The sequence below is a fragment of the Amblyomma maculatum genome, chromosome 11, assembly GCF_055883805.1.
Source record: "Amblyomma maculatum isolate TAMU_Amacu chromosome 11, ASM5588380v1, whole genome shotgun sequence".
NCBI classification, from domain to species: Eukaryota; Metazoa; Arthropoda; class Arachnida; order Ixodida; family Ixodidae; genus Amblyomma; species Amblyomma maculatum.
This window is the reverse complement of record NC_139354.1, coordinates 70430755-70449324: the sequence shown is the minus strand read 5'-3', so window position 1 is coordinate 70449324 and position 18570 is coordinate 70430755. Positions and strand designations below refer to the sequence as shown.

The 18570-nt window shown below is 44.6% G+C and overlaps 1 long non-coding RNA gene across 2 annotated transcripts; it reads right to left on the bottom strand.

Annotated features, from left to right (window-relative positions):
* Positions 1–12306: 12306 nt before the first annotated feature.
* Positions 12307–17662, bottom strand: LOC146174119 (uncharacterized). Of its 2 annotated transcripts, none has more exons than XR_014701782.1 (4): positions 17212–17662; positions 15234–15405; positions 14659–14739; positions 12307–12749 (listed from the first exon to the last, which is right to left on the bottom strand). It is a non-coding gene; the product is annotated as an uncharacterized LOC146174119 (long non-coding RNA). The 2 variants fall into 2 exon arrangements; XR_014701783.1 differs by having other exon boundaries at positions 15234–15315.
* Positions 17663–18570: the final 908 nt, after the last annotated feature.

Sequence of the window (18570 nt, the reverse complement as noted above, 5' to 3'; positions counted from 1 at the left end):
ATCGCATAAAGTGATCATAGACATTTTTGTAAGGGTAAAACGCTGGAGGAAAGCGAGAAGCGGCTTCAAACGACTGACGGCAGTTCCTATTTTGGTGTCGAACTAGCCTGTTTTTGCCTTCATTTGCTGTGCATGGTTTTCACAGAAATTACAGTGGCAGGCTCTTGCGCTGCGCGATACCGAATGCGTGAGTTTTGTGGCTGCACAGAGCAGTCGCTTGAACGTATTAATCGCTTTCCTCAAGCGTTTTCGCACGCTTACAGTTACGCTGCATAAGCTTTGGCATTTGGCACGTATGTACCGGGAGCATAGTCGCAGCAGCCCGAATGGTCGTCTTCCAAGGGTTGAAAGCAGCATGTTCATGCAGCTCTCATAGGGTAAGCGCTATCGCTTGCACTGCTGAGAACTGCCTGCGTAGTGTAGAGAACTACCTTCAAGCAGAACAGTCACCACAACAATACTTTGGCAAAACTATGCCAAACGGCGCAGCAGCAGTAGCTGCAGGCTGTCGCACCCCGCGCATTCACCCACCGTCCACCCATGCCGTCCAGGCATCGTCCATAGTAGGCTACCCTCGATAACAGTGCGCCAGAACAAGGCTCACCTCTCGCGCAGTGCTCTGGGAGCAAGAGTAAGTCCGCTCTGTCGTCTGCTGTTCTCTCCCACCGTGTGAATGCTCGCCGCGGACGGACGGACCCCGGATCAGAGGTCACGTGACCGATCGCTTCGCTATTCGGCCCGTCGTGTGAATCCACCTTAACGCATCGTCTATGCATGTGAAACGTTATAACGCCCTACCTTTAATATTGGAGCTTTCCAAGGCTACATACTATGAGGTGTGGAGCATATAAAATTTTGCAGAGCCATGTCTCATAGTTAGAACATGACTCGAATTCATAACTGACTCATGACTAGCATTTGTAATGCAATGTAGCATGCCTCAGCTCTTTAAAAAGTAATTAATGTGCTGTGAGGTTTAGAGCATGCAGAAACATTACGCATAGTCATCACTTGTCGCAGTCATCACTCCTAATTTTATAACTCTCATCATGGAGGACTACGGTTGATGTGCAGGCACTATATATATTTCATTTCATTTATTTCATTCATTTTTCCCTTAAAGGCCCGAGGGCAATACATAAGGGTGGAGCAAACTCAATACACAATGCAAATAAAAACAGTAAAACATGGAAACGAAACAGAACTAGAGAAAGAATGCATGGGTCAAACGAAACAATATGAAGGCCATGACTGCTGCTAATTTATGCCGGAAGCTTTCGTCGGCTACTGCGGCCTCTGTTCTCTCCTTCAAGGGGTGTTTGGCATAGAAGGGTTGGGGCAGGGCTGGGGCAGTGTCCCAACGCAGCACAGCAGACCTTTGTAACAAATGGCAGACGTGTGCAAGATCGTTTATGGAAATTCGCTAACATTCCCGGTGCTCCGTTACTGCAGTTTTTCCGATAACCATCATGCGTAGGCGACTAAGCGGCTGAAAAGCGGGCGCGGGACTGCGAGCCCAGACAGTGGCCTATTGTATGGTGGTCGTTCTTCCCGAACACCCGAACGGCCGCAGGCGTAGGGGTTCGCTCTTTTGGCTCGCCGACGAAGCTGCTTGCCACGTGCGCGGTTGGAAGCACGGCGGACGCTGCATACTCCTGAGAAGCCAAAGCTGAGCGACGGTCGACAAACTAATTGCTACCAGATGCATCGCAACCAGGCGGCGGACACACCATTGTAAAGGTCTTGCGAGGAGGAACCCTCGGGATTGCAAGGGTCGGTCGGGCGTCCGTGACGGAGGGAAATAATCCGCGTTCAACGCCGGTCCGATTGGTTAGCACACATAAGAACCTGAATGAGGCTGGGAACGCGTGTCTTCAGGATTTCCCACGAAATAGGCGGCCATGCCCTAAGAAGGGAAGCGCTAACAAGCCGAGCGGGGATGGTCCTAACACCCGAAGACACAAGCGACATTCTAGGGAAAGTGAGGTATGGGGAAGCGAAATGCCGCCGGCGAAAGGGGACGCGGCCATTCTTCAACAATGACGGCTGTCCTGTTCGGCTGCGGTAATTGATATATGGCTTGTTGTACCTTATAAAGGTAATTTGTTAATCGTCATTAATTAATCACGGGTTAAAGCTAAGACCGGCAATTGCTGTAGTGAAATTGAACCAAACATATAAGCTTTCCCGTGATATACGAAATATTAGACTTGACATTGCAGCCTGAAGTTCAATTGTTGTCACACTTAACTAATTATTAACTTTTAACAAAGGCTGACAATTATTGTATTCCAGGCGTACTCTATATAAGCTTTATTTTTGTTTTTTGTTTTTTTTTTAACAGCCGCCGGCATGCGGCCTTATCATTGTGATTCTGGCACGCGTATCAATTCTGTATCCTGTGCTCGTTCATGCTCGTTGTCGCAATATGACGCGTTATCATTTTCTTTGTCGCGAAAAATACGCCGAGATCTGTCTCAAAGATTCCGATCACTTGCGTATGTTTCTAAATATTCCAGGCTGTGCTAGTAGCAGTTTGCCTTGTTATCTAGATTGTTCTGAGCAGCCTTTAAATTGAGCGCCGACGAGTGTGACGGACATTCTTTGTTTGACGATCGACGAGCATGTTTGTTGCTATCGCCGCCGCTGAGTTGCTTAGTTCTTTTGCGGGCGCAAGTCAGCCCAATAATGAGTTAATTTCAGTACCATCAAGCCTGTGTCTTTTTTTGTCACCACTACGTGACAATATAAAAGAAAACTCACGAAGTACAGTAGTACGAAACATGGAATTTTAAATGTCGAGTGAGGGTGTAGGACTCCACACTCTGAAACTGCTGCGACATAATTGCTCTTCATAAATTTGTCGTTGCTCTTTGAAGGGTAACTTCATAACACTCACGTGGGACAGAACACAAGTTACAATATAATTAACACAGTATGCGGTGAGCGCAGGACTTACTAGAGGCTCTTCTATGAACGTTGGAGGGTATTGAAAGCACCAGAATAACACAACGCAGTCCGGTATCACGGATAATGAGTGAAGATTAAATGGCATGGAAGGCAGACAGTCCAATTACGGCGGCCGAAAGTTTGAAGTTTTGAAGTTTTGAAAGTTTGAAAGATGGTCACCTCTTGGGGAGTGACCATCATCCTATTGTCATCGGGCACTATACATCACAAGCCCGATGATTACGCAGCAAATGTTAAGAGGTCCACTGGGCCATTTTCCGCAACATTCTTCAAAGTCACTGTATGGGGTCGTCACCGTTGCTTCTAAACCGCAAAAAGTCGCAAGAAATGAGGCTACAACCACCACCTGGGCTGAGTATGATCGACCAGCACCGGATTCCCCTGCATTACTGCTAAGGCTGGAAGGTATGAGCGTGATCTTTCAGGACGGCAATGACATATGCGGTGCGAGCAGTTCTCCACGCACTCATCGAACTTTCCATACCATGGAGCACGGTTGTCTTTGTCCATATGCATCGGTCACATCATGGTTTGAAGCAAACTTGTCTCCGGATTATTTCGCAAGTCAAACCGCCCGCAAGATTTTTCCCAAGTATCATGTGTTGCCTGTACCAGTTACAAGAGCTTGCTTGATAGGCATGCCAGCGCATATCGATAAGCTGCCCTTAAAAGGAAAGATTGAAGGCGCTAACAAATAGACACACAGTACAGGCGCTGTTCTGACTATTTGTGAGTTTCTATTTGTTGGCGCTGTAAATCTTTCCTTTTAAGAGCAATTCACCAGCTTGCCAAGCAATTAGTTTCACTCGATAAGCTGCCATCTACTGCCCACACCGAGGGAATCGCGAGCCTATTCCCCATGCCTAAATTGCTTGCAGCTATATATGACACCAACAGAAAGACAGCGCCCGTTCCGGCATCCGTTACGTACGAGGTTTGAAAGAACCATAGTTGAGATGGTCTTCCTCTGCTTATTTACACCATAAACAAGGTATGGCTAGACCGCGATATACCAAAGAGCTGGTAATCGGCTATTAGTATGCCTTTTTCAAAGCGGGGGACAACGCAAAACTCACCATAGCAACGTTCGATCTATATCCTTAACACCAGCAATTTGCAACTTTGATGACAATGTGCTCGCCACGCAAATCTCGTGGGGGCTTGAAAATCCCGGCTTTGACCAACAGGCCCGAAGGCGGATTGGTTGTCTTGGCTTCGTCGGTATTATCGTACACACGTAGCCACGTTTCCTCACCATGAAACCTCGAAAATTCTTTTGATAATATCAATCACGCTGCAATTCTGGATTCAGTTGACATACTCCATTCACCATTTGCAGTACGCAGTTTGTTTTAAATGTTCCTTGAAGGCAGATACTTTTAACACACCTCAGTGGCAGTGGTATAGGATCGTTGGTCCCTCTTCGCTGGGGATCCCCAGGGCCCAGTTTTGACATCAACATTATTTAAAATGGCAGTTATCTCCCTTGCATGCCGGTTAGATGAAATTCCTTATGTTGAGTTCTTAATATACCCTGATAACATTGTGGTGTGGAGTGCAGACAGCAACCTACTGACTCAATTCGCTGCCCTGCAATCAGCTTTAGTTATAAGTCTACATATGCTTCTCCCACATGGGCTTCAACTTTCCGCCGGTAAAACTGCTCATTTCAGTTGTCAACTGCGAGGGCGCCACACGAGCCGTAACACCTATTCGTGTATGTCTGTATGTGTACGAAACCCCGCTTCAGGAAAGTACAACAGTAGAAATATCGGGTTTAACAACTCAGGAGTCAGGGACCTCAACTACGTGGCTGTTTGGCGCTAAAGAACCAACGTTACAGACTCTGGGTTTGACTGGACGCATCGCTCCAAAAACGGTCGGCGTCCGCTCAGATGCAAGACGCTTGGTGCGGGAAGTTGTGCGACCGTACCTTGTTTCATCATTATCATCAGCCTTCTCTAGGAAATTCGCGTGGTTTCGCTGTACATATTCAGGGCGCATCTAATAAAGTGTGCATTCTCAAAGCAAGGGGAAAACAGTTCAAGTGAATGGGGTGTGCATTACTTTTAAACTGCCTAAAGGAATGCATTTTGCTACGCAGGGAAGTCAGCCCGGTGGTTAAAAGAACAAATCGAGAAGTTATAATTAAGATGAACGGCCTTTCTTTGAAGTATCTATAAGAGATTCTGCAATTAAAACGCTGAAGTAAATCAGAGAGAGCAAAACTAAGTGTACTGTAAAGGCGGAAACTGGCTGCAAACATTCACCACTCAAGGTACTCAGGTTTATTTTTGATGGAAGTACTTAGCTAGAAATCTCCAAGAAAATTTGTTTATTTAAATGAAGAAAGATGGCTTCAATATTTGGTCACACTGCCTGGACTTGAAACATTTTCATCTCGAAAATCTATTTTTACAACACTAAATGAGCAATGACATTTCATATCGGAACAATAAAGCAATAGCAACTGATGTTTTTTTTCTTATTTCAATTATCGCTTGCGATATCTGACATTTCTAAACATGCATTGAAAACTTTAGAGAATCAAATTTTCAGTGTCCAATCCAGGAACCCAGCTCTAGCTTCCACGAAACATTAAATTATCTTTGAACTTTGTAAAGGCAAAGTTCTCAGTTTTTCTGTCCCTAGTGTGCAAAATATGTAGGGGTCGAACGCTTGCAAAACATTCCGATTTCGGCCTGCTTCGTGCATAATGAAATCATCTGCAATATTAAAATTTGTCACCAACATATGCCTACCACGTTGCCCATCGGTTGGGGTTTAATAAATTCAGAATAGGTGACAAAACATAGGCCCGGATTTCATATTATTCTGCATTGCTTTTTATTCCACGCAACTCTGGGAGCCACCTAAACCGCTAGAAAAGTATACTGTTAGAATTATCACAATACCTTGCAGTAAAGATACCGAAGTGTGCAGTGTTCCCAGTAATATTTTAAAAATATAAATTAGTTATGACACCATTGTTTATTATCTGCACGTTAGCTGCAGCAGGTATCGCGGTTGGTATGAAGTACGAGGATAATGTACTGAACGTTCAGCATCAGCGTGCAAGTGATGTGAGTAGAATATCTGCTTCATGTGATTTCAGCCGAATGCTTTTTATTTGTACGATTGGTTTCTTTTTACTGCTTAATGCTTACTGAATAGAGAAAACATCGTCAAAAATTAAGTTTGAATCTGCAGTCTTGCATTCAAGACAAGGAAGTTCTGCAAAAATATAGTGAAAGAGTCTTTATACCAGAGCACCATTAGTGATGAGACTTTGTCACATAGAGTTTATACAGGTTATAAAAATTATTTTTGCCATTTTGTGTTCAAGAACACTCTCTATATTCAATATATTATGCGTCTGCTTAACATTTACTTGAGATCAAGAGAAAATGAAGCCATATCATTTGTTGAATGAAAGCTCGAACTATATGTAATGCGTCCATATCTTCTGGGGTATAGAAATTTGGCTAACATCCTATTGCAATTTTATATTCTTATATTTTATTATGGCAGCAGCACGAACGAGTCGAGAGTAGTATTCTCGTCGACAGAGCCATGTAGCCTAGAAAAGAGGCGAGCCAACGCTGGGTGAACCCGCCGTCCACCTAACCTGAAAAGCGTACATAACCTGCTGTGAACGGCTGTTGCACTCCGGGTTAGCTCGCCACACCCCCACAAAAAGACACACACACACACAAAAGCAGCGTGGAAGCAAGAAGAAGAGCGTTTATTTGAGATTGCATGCTGGTATTTATAGCCTACAAGCAGCTGCATGATAACGGCCAGAGCGCATGCACGACTGATACATTACATCTTCCTCGGTGTAATCTTTAAAAGTCTGAGAGCACAATACGCGACACTTGTCGGAAATTCTGGTCGTAGTGAAGACGATTCGGCTGTCTCTTTTGTCGGGTGGATCGAATTGGCACAAATTCAGTGTGCTGTATTGTAGACTGCGGCGCTTCCACGTTTTCCTGAGAAATGTCTTCGCTGCCAGAGTCATCTTCCGTTAAGTCGCTTCGAAATGGCTCACGTGTGGCTAGAAGACGTTTTCGGTTGCGTCGAAGCACTTTGTTGTCCTCTGTAAGGACGCGATAGGACCTTGGTACTGCCAGGCCCATGACTCGAGCCTAGCAGTCTCATGCATTCCCTCGTACTCTTACAACTGCATCTTTTCTTAGTTCAGGCAGATTTTTCCCTTTTGAGGGCCTTTGCTGGCGTGGATGGCGCCGGGACTTCTGTTTACTGGAGCATGGCACGAAGTCTGGTAGCCGACTGCGTAACTTTCTGCCTTGAAGAAGCTCTCCAGGGGACCGGTCTTCGGCTAGTGGAGTAGAGCGATAACCGAGAAGGCCCAACCAGAAGTCCTCGTTGAGTTCGCCAGTCTTCTTCTTTATTCTTTTGACAATTTTGGCTCCCTTCTCGGCGAGGCCATTGGACCGTGGGAATCGCGGACGGGACGTGACATGCTTGAAGTCGTATCTCGAGGCGAACAAAGCAAATTCATGTAAGGACCGTTGTCGGTGCAGGCTTCCAACTGAATCCCATACCGTGCAAAAATTGAGCTAAGCTTAGAAATGACAGCGCATGTCGTTGTGTCAGTAAGCTTTTCGACTTCAGGGAAGTTTGACACGCATCGAACACTCACAGGTAGGAGTTTCCGCCGTACATAAAGATGTCAACACCCACCCTGTACCAGGCACGGCCTGGGATCGGCCTAAGCAGCACTGGTTCGGTCTCTTATTTGTAAGCGTATTTTTGACAAACAGGACAGGTCTTCACCATGGTTTCAATGTCCTTATTCAGTCTCGGCCAGAATACCAAGCGACGGGCTCTCGCTTTGCACTTATTTATGCCTAAGTTACCTTCATGAATACGACCCAGTATTTTTCAGCTCTCATATTGTTTGGAATGACGATCTTTGTCCCCTTCAAAATAATACCCTTAACTTCTGATGACTCAGGACCAAAAGTTTTCATCGAGTTTTCAATTTCTTCTCCATTCCTTATTTGCTGCAACACAGTTTGAAAGTCTGGGTCAGAGGCTGTCGCTTCTTCCAGTCGACCAAACATTTTCTTGCTCACCAGCTCTAAAGCCACGCTCACTACATGAACGTCGACGTGTTCAGTGAAGTCATCACGTTCGCTTGGAACGGCTGGCGACGATCTTGAAAGCATATCGGCCAGGAACAGCTGTTTGCCTGGAACAAAGTGAAGGACGTAATCGTATCTTAGCAAGCGCAGGAAAAATTGTTGCAGTCTTGGCGGCATATCACCAATGGCTTTCGAAGCAATTGCTATCAACGGTCTGTGGTCTGTTTCGATGGCGAACTTGCGGCCGTAAACGAAATGAAAAAAATTTTCGCAGCCGAAAGTAATGGCCATTTCTTCTTTCTCGATTTGCGCGTATCTTTGTTCTGCCTCCGTCATTGTGCGTGATGCATAGGCGACCGGCCGCCAACTACCACCGTAGTTCTGAAGAAGGGCAGCACCAATCCCATTTTTCGAAGCATCAGCAACGACCTTGGTCTCTTTAGCAGGATCGAAGATGGCTCATAGAGAAAGCGATTGGTAAAGAGCGGACACTACCATAGGGCCCAGCGGCCCATTTGATTGTAGTGCACCAAAAGGCCGGCGGCAGCTACCTCCGGTCTTGCTGAAAGGCGCGTTATTTGAAAGCTAGCATGCGCTGCGCCCTTTCCTGCCCTTTTGGCGCATCATTTTGGTTTTACACGGTCTGCTAGTGTTTCTATTTATGTTCAGCATGCATAACAACATGAAAAATAGATTCCCAGCTCTCTAAATTGGCCATCAACGCAGCTGTGCCACAGCCTTTGCAAAACAGTATTGTAGAAAAGACGCCAAGTGCTTTGTGAAATGAACATTTATTTTGCTGCATATAAAACACACAAGAGACGCAACAGATGTAGACGGATGCATTGACAAAACTTGGCACACATTAGGCGATGTGTAAAATACAGAAAAATAAAATTACAAAAGGCGAGAAACAGCACTTAGGTAGAGACAAAAAAATAGCATAAGGTTGATTTCCAAATTATGTTGGAAAAGGAATGCTGTTGGAAAAGGAATGAACATGATGCAGAAGGTTGCAATGAAATGTAAGGCCACTGCACCGCGCACACAACTGTGCATGTGGGTGCGTACTGAAGACTTGGTGAGCAGCAGTTATGGTGTAGAACAGAAAAGCCGTGATTCGTAAAATTGATACAAAAGCTACTGTTGCAACGTAGAGGTCAGGAAATGCAGGCTAACCGAACCTGTCTGAAAATGCATTTCTACAGTGAGTGAAATAACAGCCCCTAAACTAACAACATTCCTCAAGAGCACTGAACAGCTGAAGCAATGAAGCTTGCTGCATAATAAAACGTTTCTTACTTTAACGTCGTCCCGTTACATGCAACGCGACACCCCGTAAAACTAGCCGTTCGCAAAACCGCGGCCGGTGGCACGCCATGTTGGCTTTCCCTTCATACGCGACTTTGTAAGGCGCAGACCACCGTGCTGAGCTAAACTGCTCGAAATGCCTCGCAGTTTGACAACAATGAAACATTTCACACCTTGCGGTTGCCCTGTTAAACGCGACACCACGCAAAACTAGCCGTTCGCAAAATCGTCATGTCACATCACCGCGGCGGTCAGCACGCCTTGTCATGCCTGTTAGCTTGCCCTTCACGTTCGACTTTGTGAAGCGCAGTCGCCGCCGTACTGAGCTAAACTGCCTCAAATACTGCACAGTTTCACAAGAAAGTCAAGAATGAAACGTTTCTCACTTTACGTTGCTCTGCTAAACGCGACACTTAGCAAAACTAGCCGTTCGGCAAACTGCGTCAGCATGGCCGCACCGGCCGGCGAACACGCCATTTTGGCGCAACGGCCTGCCTTGGTGCCTTCACATGCCACTTTGTCAAGCGTGACGAGCTAAACTGCTCGAAATGAAGCTGTTTCCCGGAAACACAGCTTATTACACCTTGCTGTGGTTGGGAACCGCCAGAGTTACGGCGTAACGAACTGCGACTGAACAGCCGGCGCGCCTGTTCACGAGCTGCGAAACTTATTGGCACCGGCCGGCATGGCCAGCGTGAACTGCTTGAAATGCAGCCTAGTTAAGCAAAAAATGTTGCTCACCTTGCCGTCGTTCCGCGCAGCAGCCCACAAGAGGTCTGTGCCGCACAAGCGCGGCTAGGCACGAGCACACAACCGCTCCCTGCGACAACTTCTTGTCGTCTGCTAGCGCTCCGGCGGGCTACCGCTGCAGCGTGTGCCGTCGCGCGCGCGTCCACGCATGCGCACGTTGGTGCCGCCATCCATCAATCGGCGGCAGCGCAAAAAGTCGCGCGTCATTTCCTGGGGCCAGTTTTCGCCGAGTAACCGCTCTTTACCAATCTCTTTCTATTTGGATGGCTAGCAAAGGAGGACCACTCAGTGCGTCACGGACAGCTTGCCATTCCTTACAGTGGTTTGCAGACCATTCAAAAAGGGCGTTTTTTTTAATGAGGCTTCGTAGAAGCGTCGTCCTTTCCGCTAGATGCGGTATATACTTTCCGAAGTAGTTCACTACCCCGAGCATTCTGTGAATGTCGGCCTTGTCCTTTGGCTGAGGCATTTCACTTAATGGTGCGATCAGTGCGGGGTTAGGTCTTATTCCGTCTTTGTTTATGATGTCACCCAAAAAAGTCAATTTCCGTGACACCGAATTTGCATTTCGCCGCATTCAGCGTCAGACAGGCCTTTTTGGCTAGTTGCAAGGCTGTGCGGAGGCGAGTATCGTGCTCTTCCCTTGTGCTCCCCCATATCAATATGTCATCGACATAGATTCGACGCAACCGGCAACATCTTCTAGCCACACGTGAGCCATTCCGAAGCGACTTAACGGAAGATGACTCTTTCAGCGAAGACATTTCCCAGGAAAACGTGGAAGCGTCGCAGTCTACAATACAGGCCACTCAATTTGTGACAAAGACAACCTGGTCCCCGACCATGGAGTCACTCAAGGTTCCAAAATTGCAGCTTCGTGCAAGTCTTTTCAAGTCCCGTGAAAAGCGTTCTAAGGGTTCGCCCTCAGCTTGCGTTCTTGAATGAAAGACATAGCGTTCGTACACTTCGTTTTGCTGCTCTTTGCAGTATTCCTCGTACTTCTTTGTAACAGTTTGATAATCTTCCTTGCTTTCGTTCTCCGAAAACAAAAAGTTCTTGAATACCTCTAGGGCGTCTTCTCCGGCTACGGTGAGCAGCAGTGCGGTTTTGGTTCCTTCCGTCCGTGGTTCTTTCGTCGACTCAGTGCCCTGCAGGAACAGCTCGAACCGCTGCTTGAAGAGGCTCCAGTTCTTCGCGGTGCTACGGGACAGCACCAGCGGCTGCGGTGGCTTCACTAAAACCATCGTGCAGTGCACAGTAACACCAACGCTTCGATCAGCGTGTTACTGCATACGTGAACGCTATCCCACTTCTGACACCATGTTCCAGCGTCCAACAACGAACAAGCAGCATGGAAGCAAAAAGAAGAAGAGAGTTTATTCGAGATTGCATGCGTGACTGATACATTACAGTCAGTGCACTGTAAAAACAAAAACACCTTATTAGGTGTTTTCGCATGTCTATAACTAACATCCATGCACCCTTGAAAAAAAGTGGCTTCAGAGTGCCAGTACACCCTCAAAGATGGTGCTTCGGTTGGTCATAACACCCTTCTATGGGGCCAATGCACTGGGGTGTTTTCATCACCTTTACACCCTATTGCAGGGTGGAAGCAGTGGCATTGCACCCTTACACCCCTTGATAAAAATCAGTGCGGATAACGTCCATATATTGCATTCCCTAATTAGGAATTACTTTTGCCACTACACGTTCCTTCATGATTTTCCTATGTGCACACTTGCAATCAAGCTTAATGGTATTCCTTTTAAGCACCTGTAATGCCAAATGAGCATGTAAAGAGATGCTGCATGCCATTATTTTGACATCTCGAATGGCCCATGCCAGTATGATTGTTTTTTCAAATTCACAGAGCATGTTACAAAAAAATGTCACACAGAAGGAAACTGGAAGTCTTTTATTCGGCATAGAAGGGAAAGGGTTTGGGCTAGTGGGTGCTCGGGTGCTGGTGGAGGGGGGGGGGGGCAGGGGGGCACTTGTGTTCTGTTTCTTTATTGATGCGCGCTATGGAACCTCATTTATCTAATACTGCCACTCTCCACCGAGAGCCGAGCAGAGCAGACGGGCAAAAACATACATGTTATGTACGTAAATACCTAAAAAAATGAAAGAAGCAAAACAGTTCCAACAAATGCAAACACCAAAGTATACAATTTTTTTGAAAAACAGAACCGAACAATGAACACAACAGCATGGTGACATTTCTTAAAAAACAACAACAAAACATTTAGTCGTATGCAACAATAATCGCAGTACACAATATTAATCCTATGCTTTGTCAGTGTCAACGCGTGCGCTTGCATAAAATTCGGCCTTAAGCGATGAAATAAAGCGTCGTGCAGCGCATCTTGGCTTCGACACGTAGACGCCCAAAAAGAGGTGCTCTATAAAGCAGCACAAATTGTCGGACCCCTTGTCATATGTCAGATTGAACAGCCCAAATCGACCCATTATTGGAACAATACCCTAAGTAGAGTCGATGACTCGAAGAAGCTTCCGCTGCTGAATGAAGGGGAAATGCTCTTCAGCTTCTTTGATGCTGCTCCAAGTATATCCGACGCACGGCGTGGCAGTCTTTTCTTCCTGTTCCTTGATAAAATTGCGAAAGAAGTGCATAACAGAGCAGCTGTATAAATATGCACTGCACCTGGCAAAAAGCAAATTCAACATATTTTCTACTCTATATTTAGAATACGCCAATGCCCCTTTAGTGTACAGCAGTGTGCTGGAAAAGGGCCCTATCGGAAACCACTGGTGGTTATCTCACAATTAACAATGCAGAGTATACTGTTATGGTTGGTTCAGGAGGCACAAAGCCAGCAGTCTGATCAAGTCATAAATGAGAGCACATAAGGTCAACCCATTTTTATTCATGCAGCATGCTGTTGCATGGTAATTTTAGATTATGCAAGCTATTTTATCAAACAAAAATACTCATCAAAAGCACCTGGGTTAGAGAACTTCTATGCTGCCCCACGAACTTTTCATTTCACATGAACTGGAATGCTTATTATGATAGTTAAAAATGTAAATAAACAATAAACAGCACTGGAGCACGGCGTTTACTACTAAAATATTAACAGCTGGCTCAATTGAAGGGTTCACACAAGGCCTACAGCATACCCTGCACTGGCCAAGTAGATACTGCAGAACCAAACAAAAAAACGTGGAAAGAGCATACTTAGTGATGGGGCACTACAAAAAAAAAAACAAAGTGCATGTAATACATAACACATAATGCATTTCTGAACTTTTGCACGTCTTCTTGTGCTAAGTATGAACCAGCCAAGCCCTAGGTCATCGCAATGCTTCCTGAAGTGTTTACATTTAAGGTTTAGTAACAAGCAAAAAGTGTTCTCGCTGCTCTATGTGGCAGTTCTGAAACTTCATCACACATTATTCATTGAAAGTGTACACTGGAGCTTTGAGTTGAGCGACAATTACATGTGCAACAGCAGAGCATTACCAAACAACCAATTGGCAGAAACTCTAAAAATGTCAACACTGAAGCATGGCATGTTAAAACATTTTCCATGCATAGCACATTGTATGCATAAACATCCAGAACATCAGTGGTGAGCCTCAAGAGGCGGCAGGAAGCTCAAGTGTTCAAGAAGTTGTAATTGTTATAGCGGCAGGCAGTCTGAGCACTTTGAAATACTAAAGGTTCGAATACTAAAAATATGTTGACTAACTTGAAATGCAAAAATAACAATTTGGATTTATTGAGAATGTTTACTATAAATGAGAATGTCTATGACAGTGTCACATGGTTAATGCATAAAATGTTAGCATCTGTAGTTGAAGGCATTATATTTATGCAGCATGAACCTTGAAACACAGCAGTATTTTCTCCGAACCAATGTGGTAAACCTAATCTCAGAAGAATTAAAATTATTACATCATTTCAAACTTGGCTAGCAAATTACAGCATTTTTTAAAAACAACTATTAAGCTGCATTACCCACCTTCAGAAGCCTGTAGGGTAAGACAATGTGGCAAATATTTCTTTTGAAGCAGTCTCAGATTATATATTCCAGACATTAGGAACATGTTAGGTACTAGCATGCATGAGCAGGTTGAGAGACCCCTTTCCATCCAGCAAATGCTAAACCCCACCAAGCTGCCTGCAAGAGCCATCTGATAAAGCACTGCTGGTCCACTGCAGCAGAGTGCTTAGTCAAATGGCACACTGCACCAATCTTGACATTACCAGTGCTTCATCAGGTGACTCTTGTATGCAATACGACGTGGTAAGCATGTGATGGCAGAAGTCTCTTAAAAGTGCTTTTGATTGTACTTACAGTGCAAATAATCCTTCACAGCAAAGAATTCACAGTTGTGATGAAAACTTGTGTAGTATTTCTATTTGAATTATGAATCACTAATACATATTACAAGTTAGACTGTAAACCATTTTAGAAACAAAGAAAATTTGCTAATAATGTCGGTTTCAAGTAGGCTTCCTGAATATTCAAATGACAAAAAGAAAACTTACAAATGATACAAACAACATCCAGAGCTCCCGGCTGGTTCCCAATGTTTGCCAAGAGTTGCAGAATGCATACTGTCTGTACATCTACAATAGAAATAAGCAACACAACAATGGTGTACCTCCTTGCAGGTAAAAAGAGACAGCCGAGTTTTGAGGCGATAATTTATTGTCTAATTTAGGAAGGCAAATAAACAAAATTGAAAACATGTAGAGGCACACAAACTGAAAGCCAAACATCTGACAGCAAAAATTAGCAAAGCTTCTGAAGATTTCAATCAGGTATCACCTAATTCTCTGCTACTAGTTGAACAGATTCGAAAAGGTTGCACCATTACAATGGAGAGGAACAATAGGTAATTTAAATTTAGGTAATGCGAAAATTGTTACAATAATGCGAAAATTGTTACATATGAAGAAATGCACAGGCTAGTTATGGTTTTATTATTCTTTCTGATGCTCAGCCATGTTTTTAGTATATCTATAAGGCAATGCAAAATGGCAAAAATGTAGGCATTTAGCGAAAAACTGCCAATTAGATAGCACATGCAGCAAACAGAAGGAAACAGCTTAATACTTACGCTTCTTTCTCCTTTCACGCATTCCCTCAGAACATACTTCGAGCACCCGGGCAATGTCCTTTTTTCTTGCACGAATGGTGTCCTTCAAAACCAAGACAAGTGTCTTGTTCAGACCAATTTCAACTGCCTCTTTGCCGTCCTTCTTGATCAGCATGTTGACGTCATGTAAGAACTGCAAGTTTGTGTGAATGGTAGCCATAAAGAATTCATTTTACTCAATGTTTCAAGTAACTGAATATTAAAAATCATTGTACAAAAGCTAAGGCAACTGATGCCTTTGTACGTATCTGAAAAAAAAAAAAAAAAAAAAAACTGGCATTAGCAAACAGCAAATACAAATATTTACTAAGGTTAGAAAACTGCAAAAACCATCAGTTTTTTGCCACTCATCGCCAAACTGCAAGCAATATTAAGGAAAGTCTAATATAAAAAATAACAAAGCAAACATTATGATCCTCCTTCCCTCAACTTGGCACACGGCTGAATGGCAATAAAATATGTAATATATCTCTAAACTAAGGGTCCCCGCTAAGCTTTAAAAAGTAGGCTTCAATTCTTAGAGACAATCTACAGACATGCATCGTTAGCATATGAAAGTCAAATTGTTTTCTGGGCCCTATAAATCAGTAAACTGCTTTCAACACATACATTACAAATTTTTTAATAACAGTAAGTCACAAATTTGCCTGCAATATGCGCACTGTGATGAGCAAAGAAGGTAAACATATGCGACTAAGGCTATGATAGCCGCTTCATATGTACATTTAAGCAAAAGACAAAAAAAAAAAGTAAACATCTGGTCAGAATCAAACTCTAATAGCAACATCTGGTACAATATTTGGCCACAGAATTCAAGCTGTCGACCTCTACTTGAATGCTGAGGCATCAGTATCGAATATCCATTTATTCTAGTCTAAAGACACTACAAAAATCAAGTAATGCGGTCAAACAGTTATGTTGAAATGTGACCACAAAAATAATGAAAACTGGATGGTTTGAACCACTTCAGCTGACTTAGCACGTGTACAAGTGCCTTAATTGAAGTCTTGCTGAAAATAAAATACGTGCCTAAATGATTCTTCAAGAGCGAAAGTAAACGCCATAACAAAAGCAGCATAATAAAAATGCAAATTCACACTCCATGCAACCGCAAAATATGGTCCCCGTAAAATGAAAAATGCTCCCATTGTGATTAAAAAAGGCAAATCCAGACGCGGAGAAGTTAACATAGGCTGATGATAGCGGCATATATTTTACGCAGTTTGGAATAAACTGTTATGCAGCCAGGCCGGCCGACCAGCGCACTTCGATGCCGAGAGCACGAGCGCAGAGGCGTGCCGCGCTGAACGGCCGCCGAGAACGAACATAGCCTCCTCGAACAAAAAGTGTAAACAGAAGGGCTGCGGGAGGACGCTCCCCGAGCAGCAGGACGGTGCGCGCCTATGCTCAGAGTAAATAAAAAAAAAAAGGGGGGGGGGGGGGGGGGAGGGGTCGCGGCGCTCCGAGTGAAAGAAGATGACGAAGCATGAAAGAGGTTTCAGGAGAGCGAGCGCGAAGTGTAAGCGATAAAGGAGGAGGGGGGAGTCGAGAGTGCTAGGAGAATTAAGGTAGTACGCCGCACGAACGGAAACGGTAGAACAAAACTGAGTCGTTGCGAACTGAGCGCAAGTATCAAACTGTCAAGAAACGAAAATCGTTTCGTGAACCTTCTGCGCGTACAAAATGCAAGGAAGCGTGGCACATACATTATTTCTGTTCAAGAAAGTTGAGACTGATGTTCTTGCGCGAAATCTGCGTAACTCGCCGCGACATCTACCACATGTGCGATGTCATTTTGGCAGCCAGGTGAAAACAAGCGCGTGTCTCACGTTTTCATTTCAGCACATTCTGGAGCGTTCCGGCACAAAAAGACACAGAATGCAGCAATCCGGTAGGACACTGTTCCCACAAAGCGCAATATGCGTGAGAATAGGCTTACCTTTACAGACGATTGCGTCAGCCGCAAAGTACGCTGTCCGCCTTCGTATCACCGGCACCGAACCAACCAGTGCGATTTCAGCGCGAGTGCAATGTAGTCGGCGCATATACCTCTTAGTCACGCAGAAAAAAAATCGTCCATGCCTTCTTCTTTCGAACATCTCAAACACAAAGCGGTGCAGCAGTCCTTCGGCCTGAGCAAAGCAAAAACGAAGCCCGGACACTTGCCGACACGATAAATGCCCGTTTGCGTTAAACACCACATGTAGAAGGCACTTCACAAGCGTACACACTTCTGTAACACATATGCATGGGAAATGCAACACATTTCACGAGGGTACACAATCGAAGAAGCACATTCAGCATTCGCCGAAACGTGGTCGAAACGCACCCCACAATGCTAACGGCCATATTGTGAAATTTGAAAAGAGCGTTCGTAGCTACCGGCGGCCTCCTGGCGGTGAAATTTTGTTTCACTTTGTTTCATTTTTAGAAAGCACTCGCGTGTAATTTTAATTTTAGCGTTACTTTTGGTGCTTTATTTAGGTGTTGGGTTATATTAGCAGCGCCGCTTGTGTATAAAAGGCTACGAAGTTACGCAGCCATACCCCCAGCATGTTAGGTGATAGTGCTTGCCCGTAACACCCTAAGGCATATTCTCCAACCAAAGCACCCCTTTGGCATGCAAGAGGTGATTTCCAAAGGCACGAACGCCTTATACTCGGTGTGTAAGGGTGTTTTGAATCAGACAAATGCCCAAAAAGGTGTTTTTGTTTTTACAGTGTGACTTTTAATGCACACCGCGCACTCTCGATGACGGGAAAAAATTAGAACAGGGCTAAATCCAGTGGCACAATCTGAGGCAGCGGGATCATTGGTTTAAGTAGAACGGTTGAGGGATTTGATGCATTGTTCACGGCCTCTCGAATGGGGAAAAATGGCAGCCGTGCTTACCGACCATCATTAACATGTCAAGTGTCCGATGAGGGGCGCCTGCGGCAAGGCAGGTACTTCGATTCGCGAAGGGCAGACCAGAGCATTTGAAGCGCAACTGCTTCTAGGAAACATGAAGACCAAAGCCCTCCAGTTTCTTTCCACGTGACTCTTCTCAGACGCAAACCGAGAGGAGCCCATTTGATTTTTAACTGATTTGGTTTATGCAAAAATGTCATGATGGAAATATTATTTCAGTTACTTTTTTGTCTAATGCATAAATTTATGTTTTACATAGGCGTTTTCTTATAGCGCTAATTTTCAGCAAGGAAATAACATTTTGTTCCAGGAGCTAGCTGTATATGTGACCACGTGAACACTAAAGAAAAATGCATAAAACATCATGCAAGAAAGAAAATGCAGAATG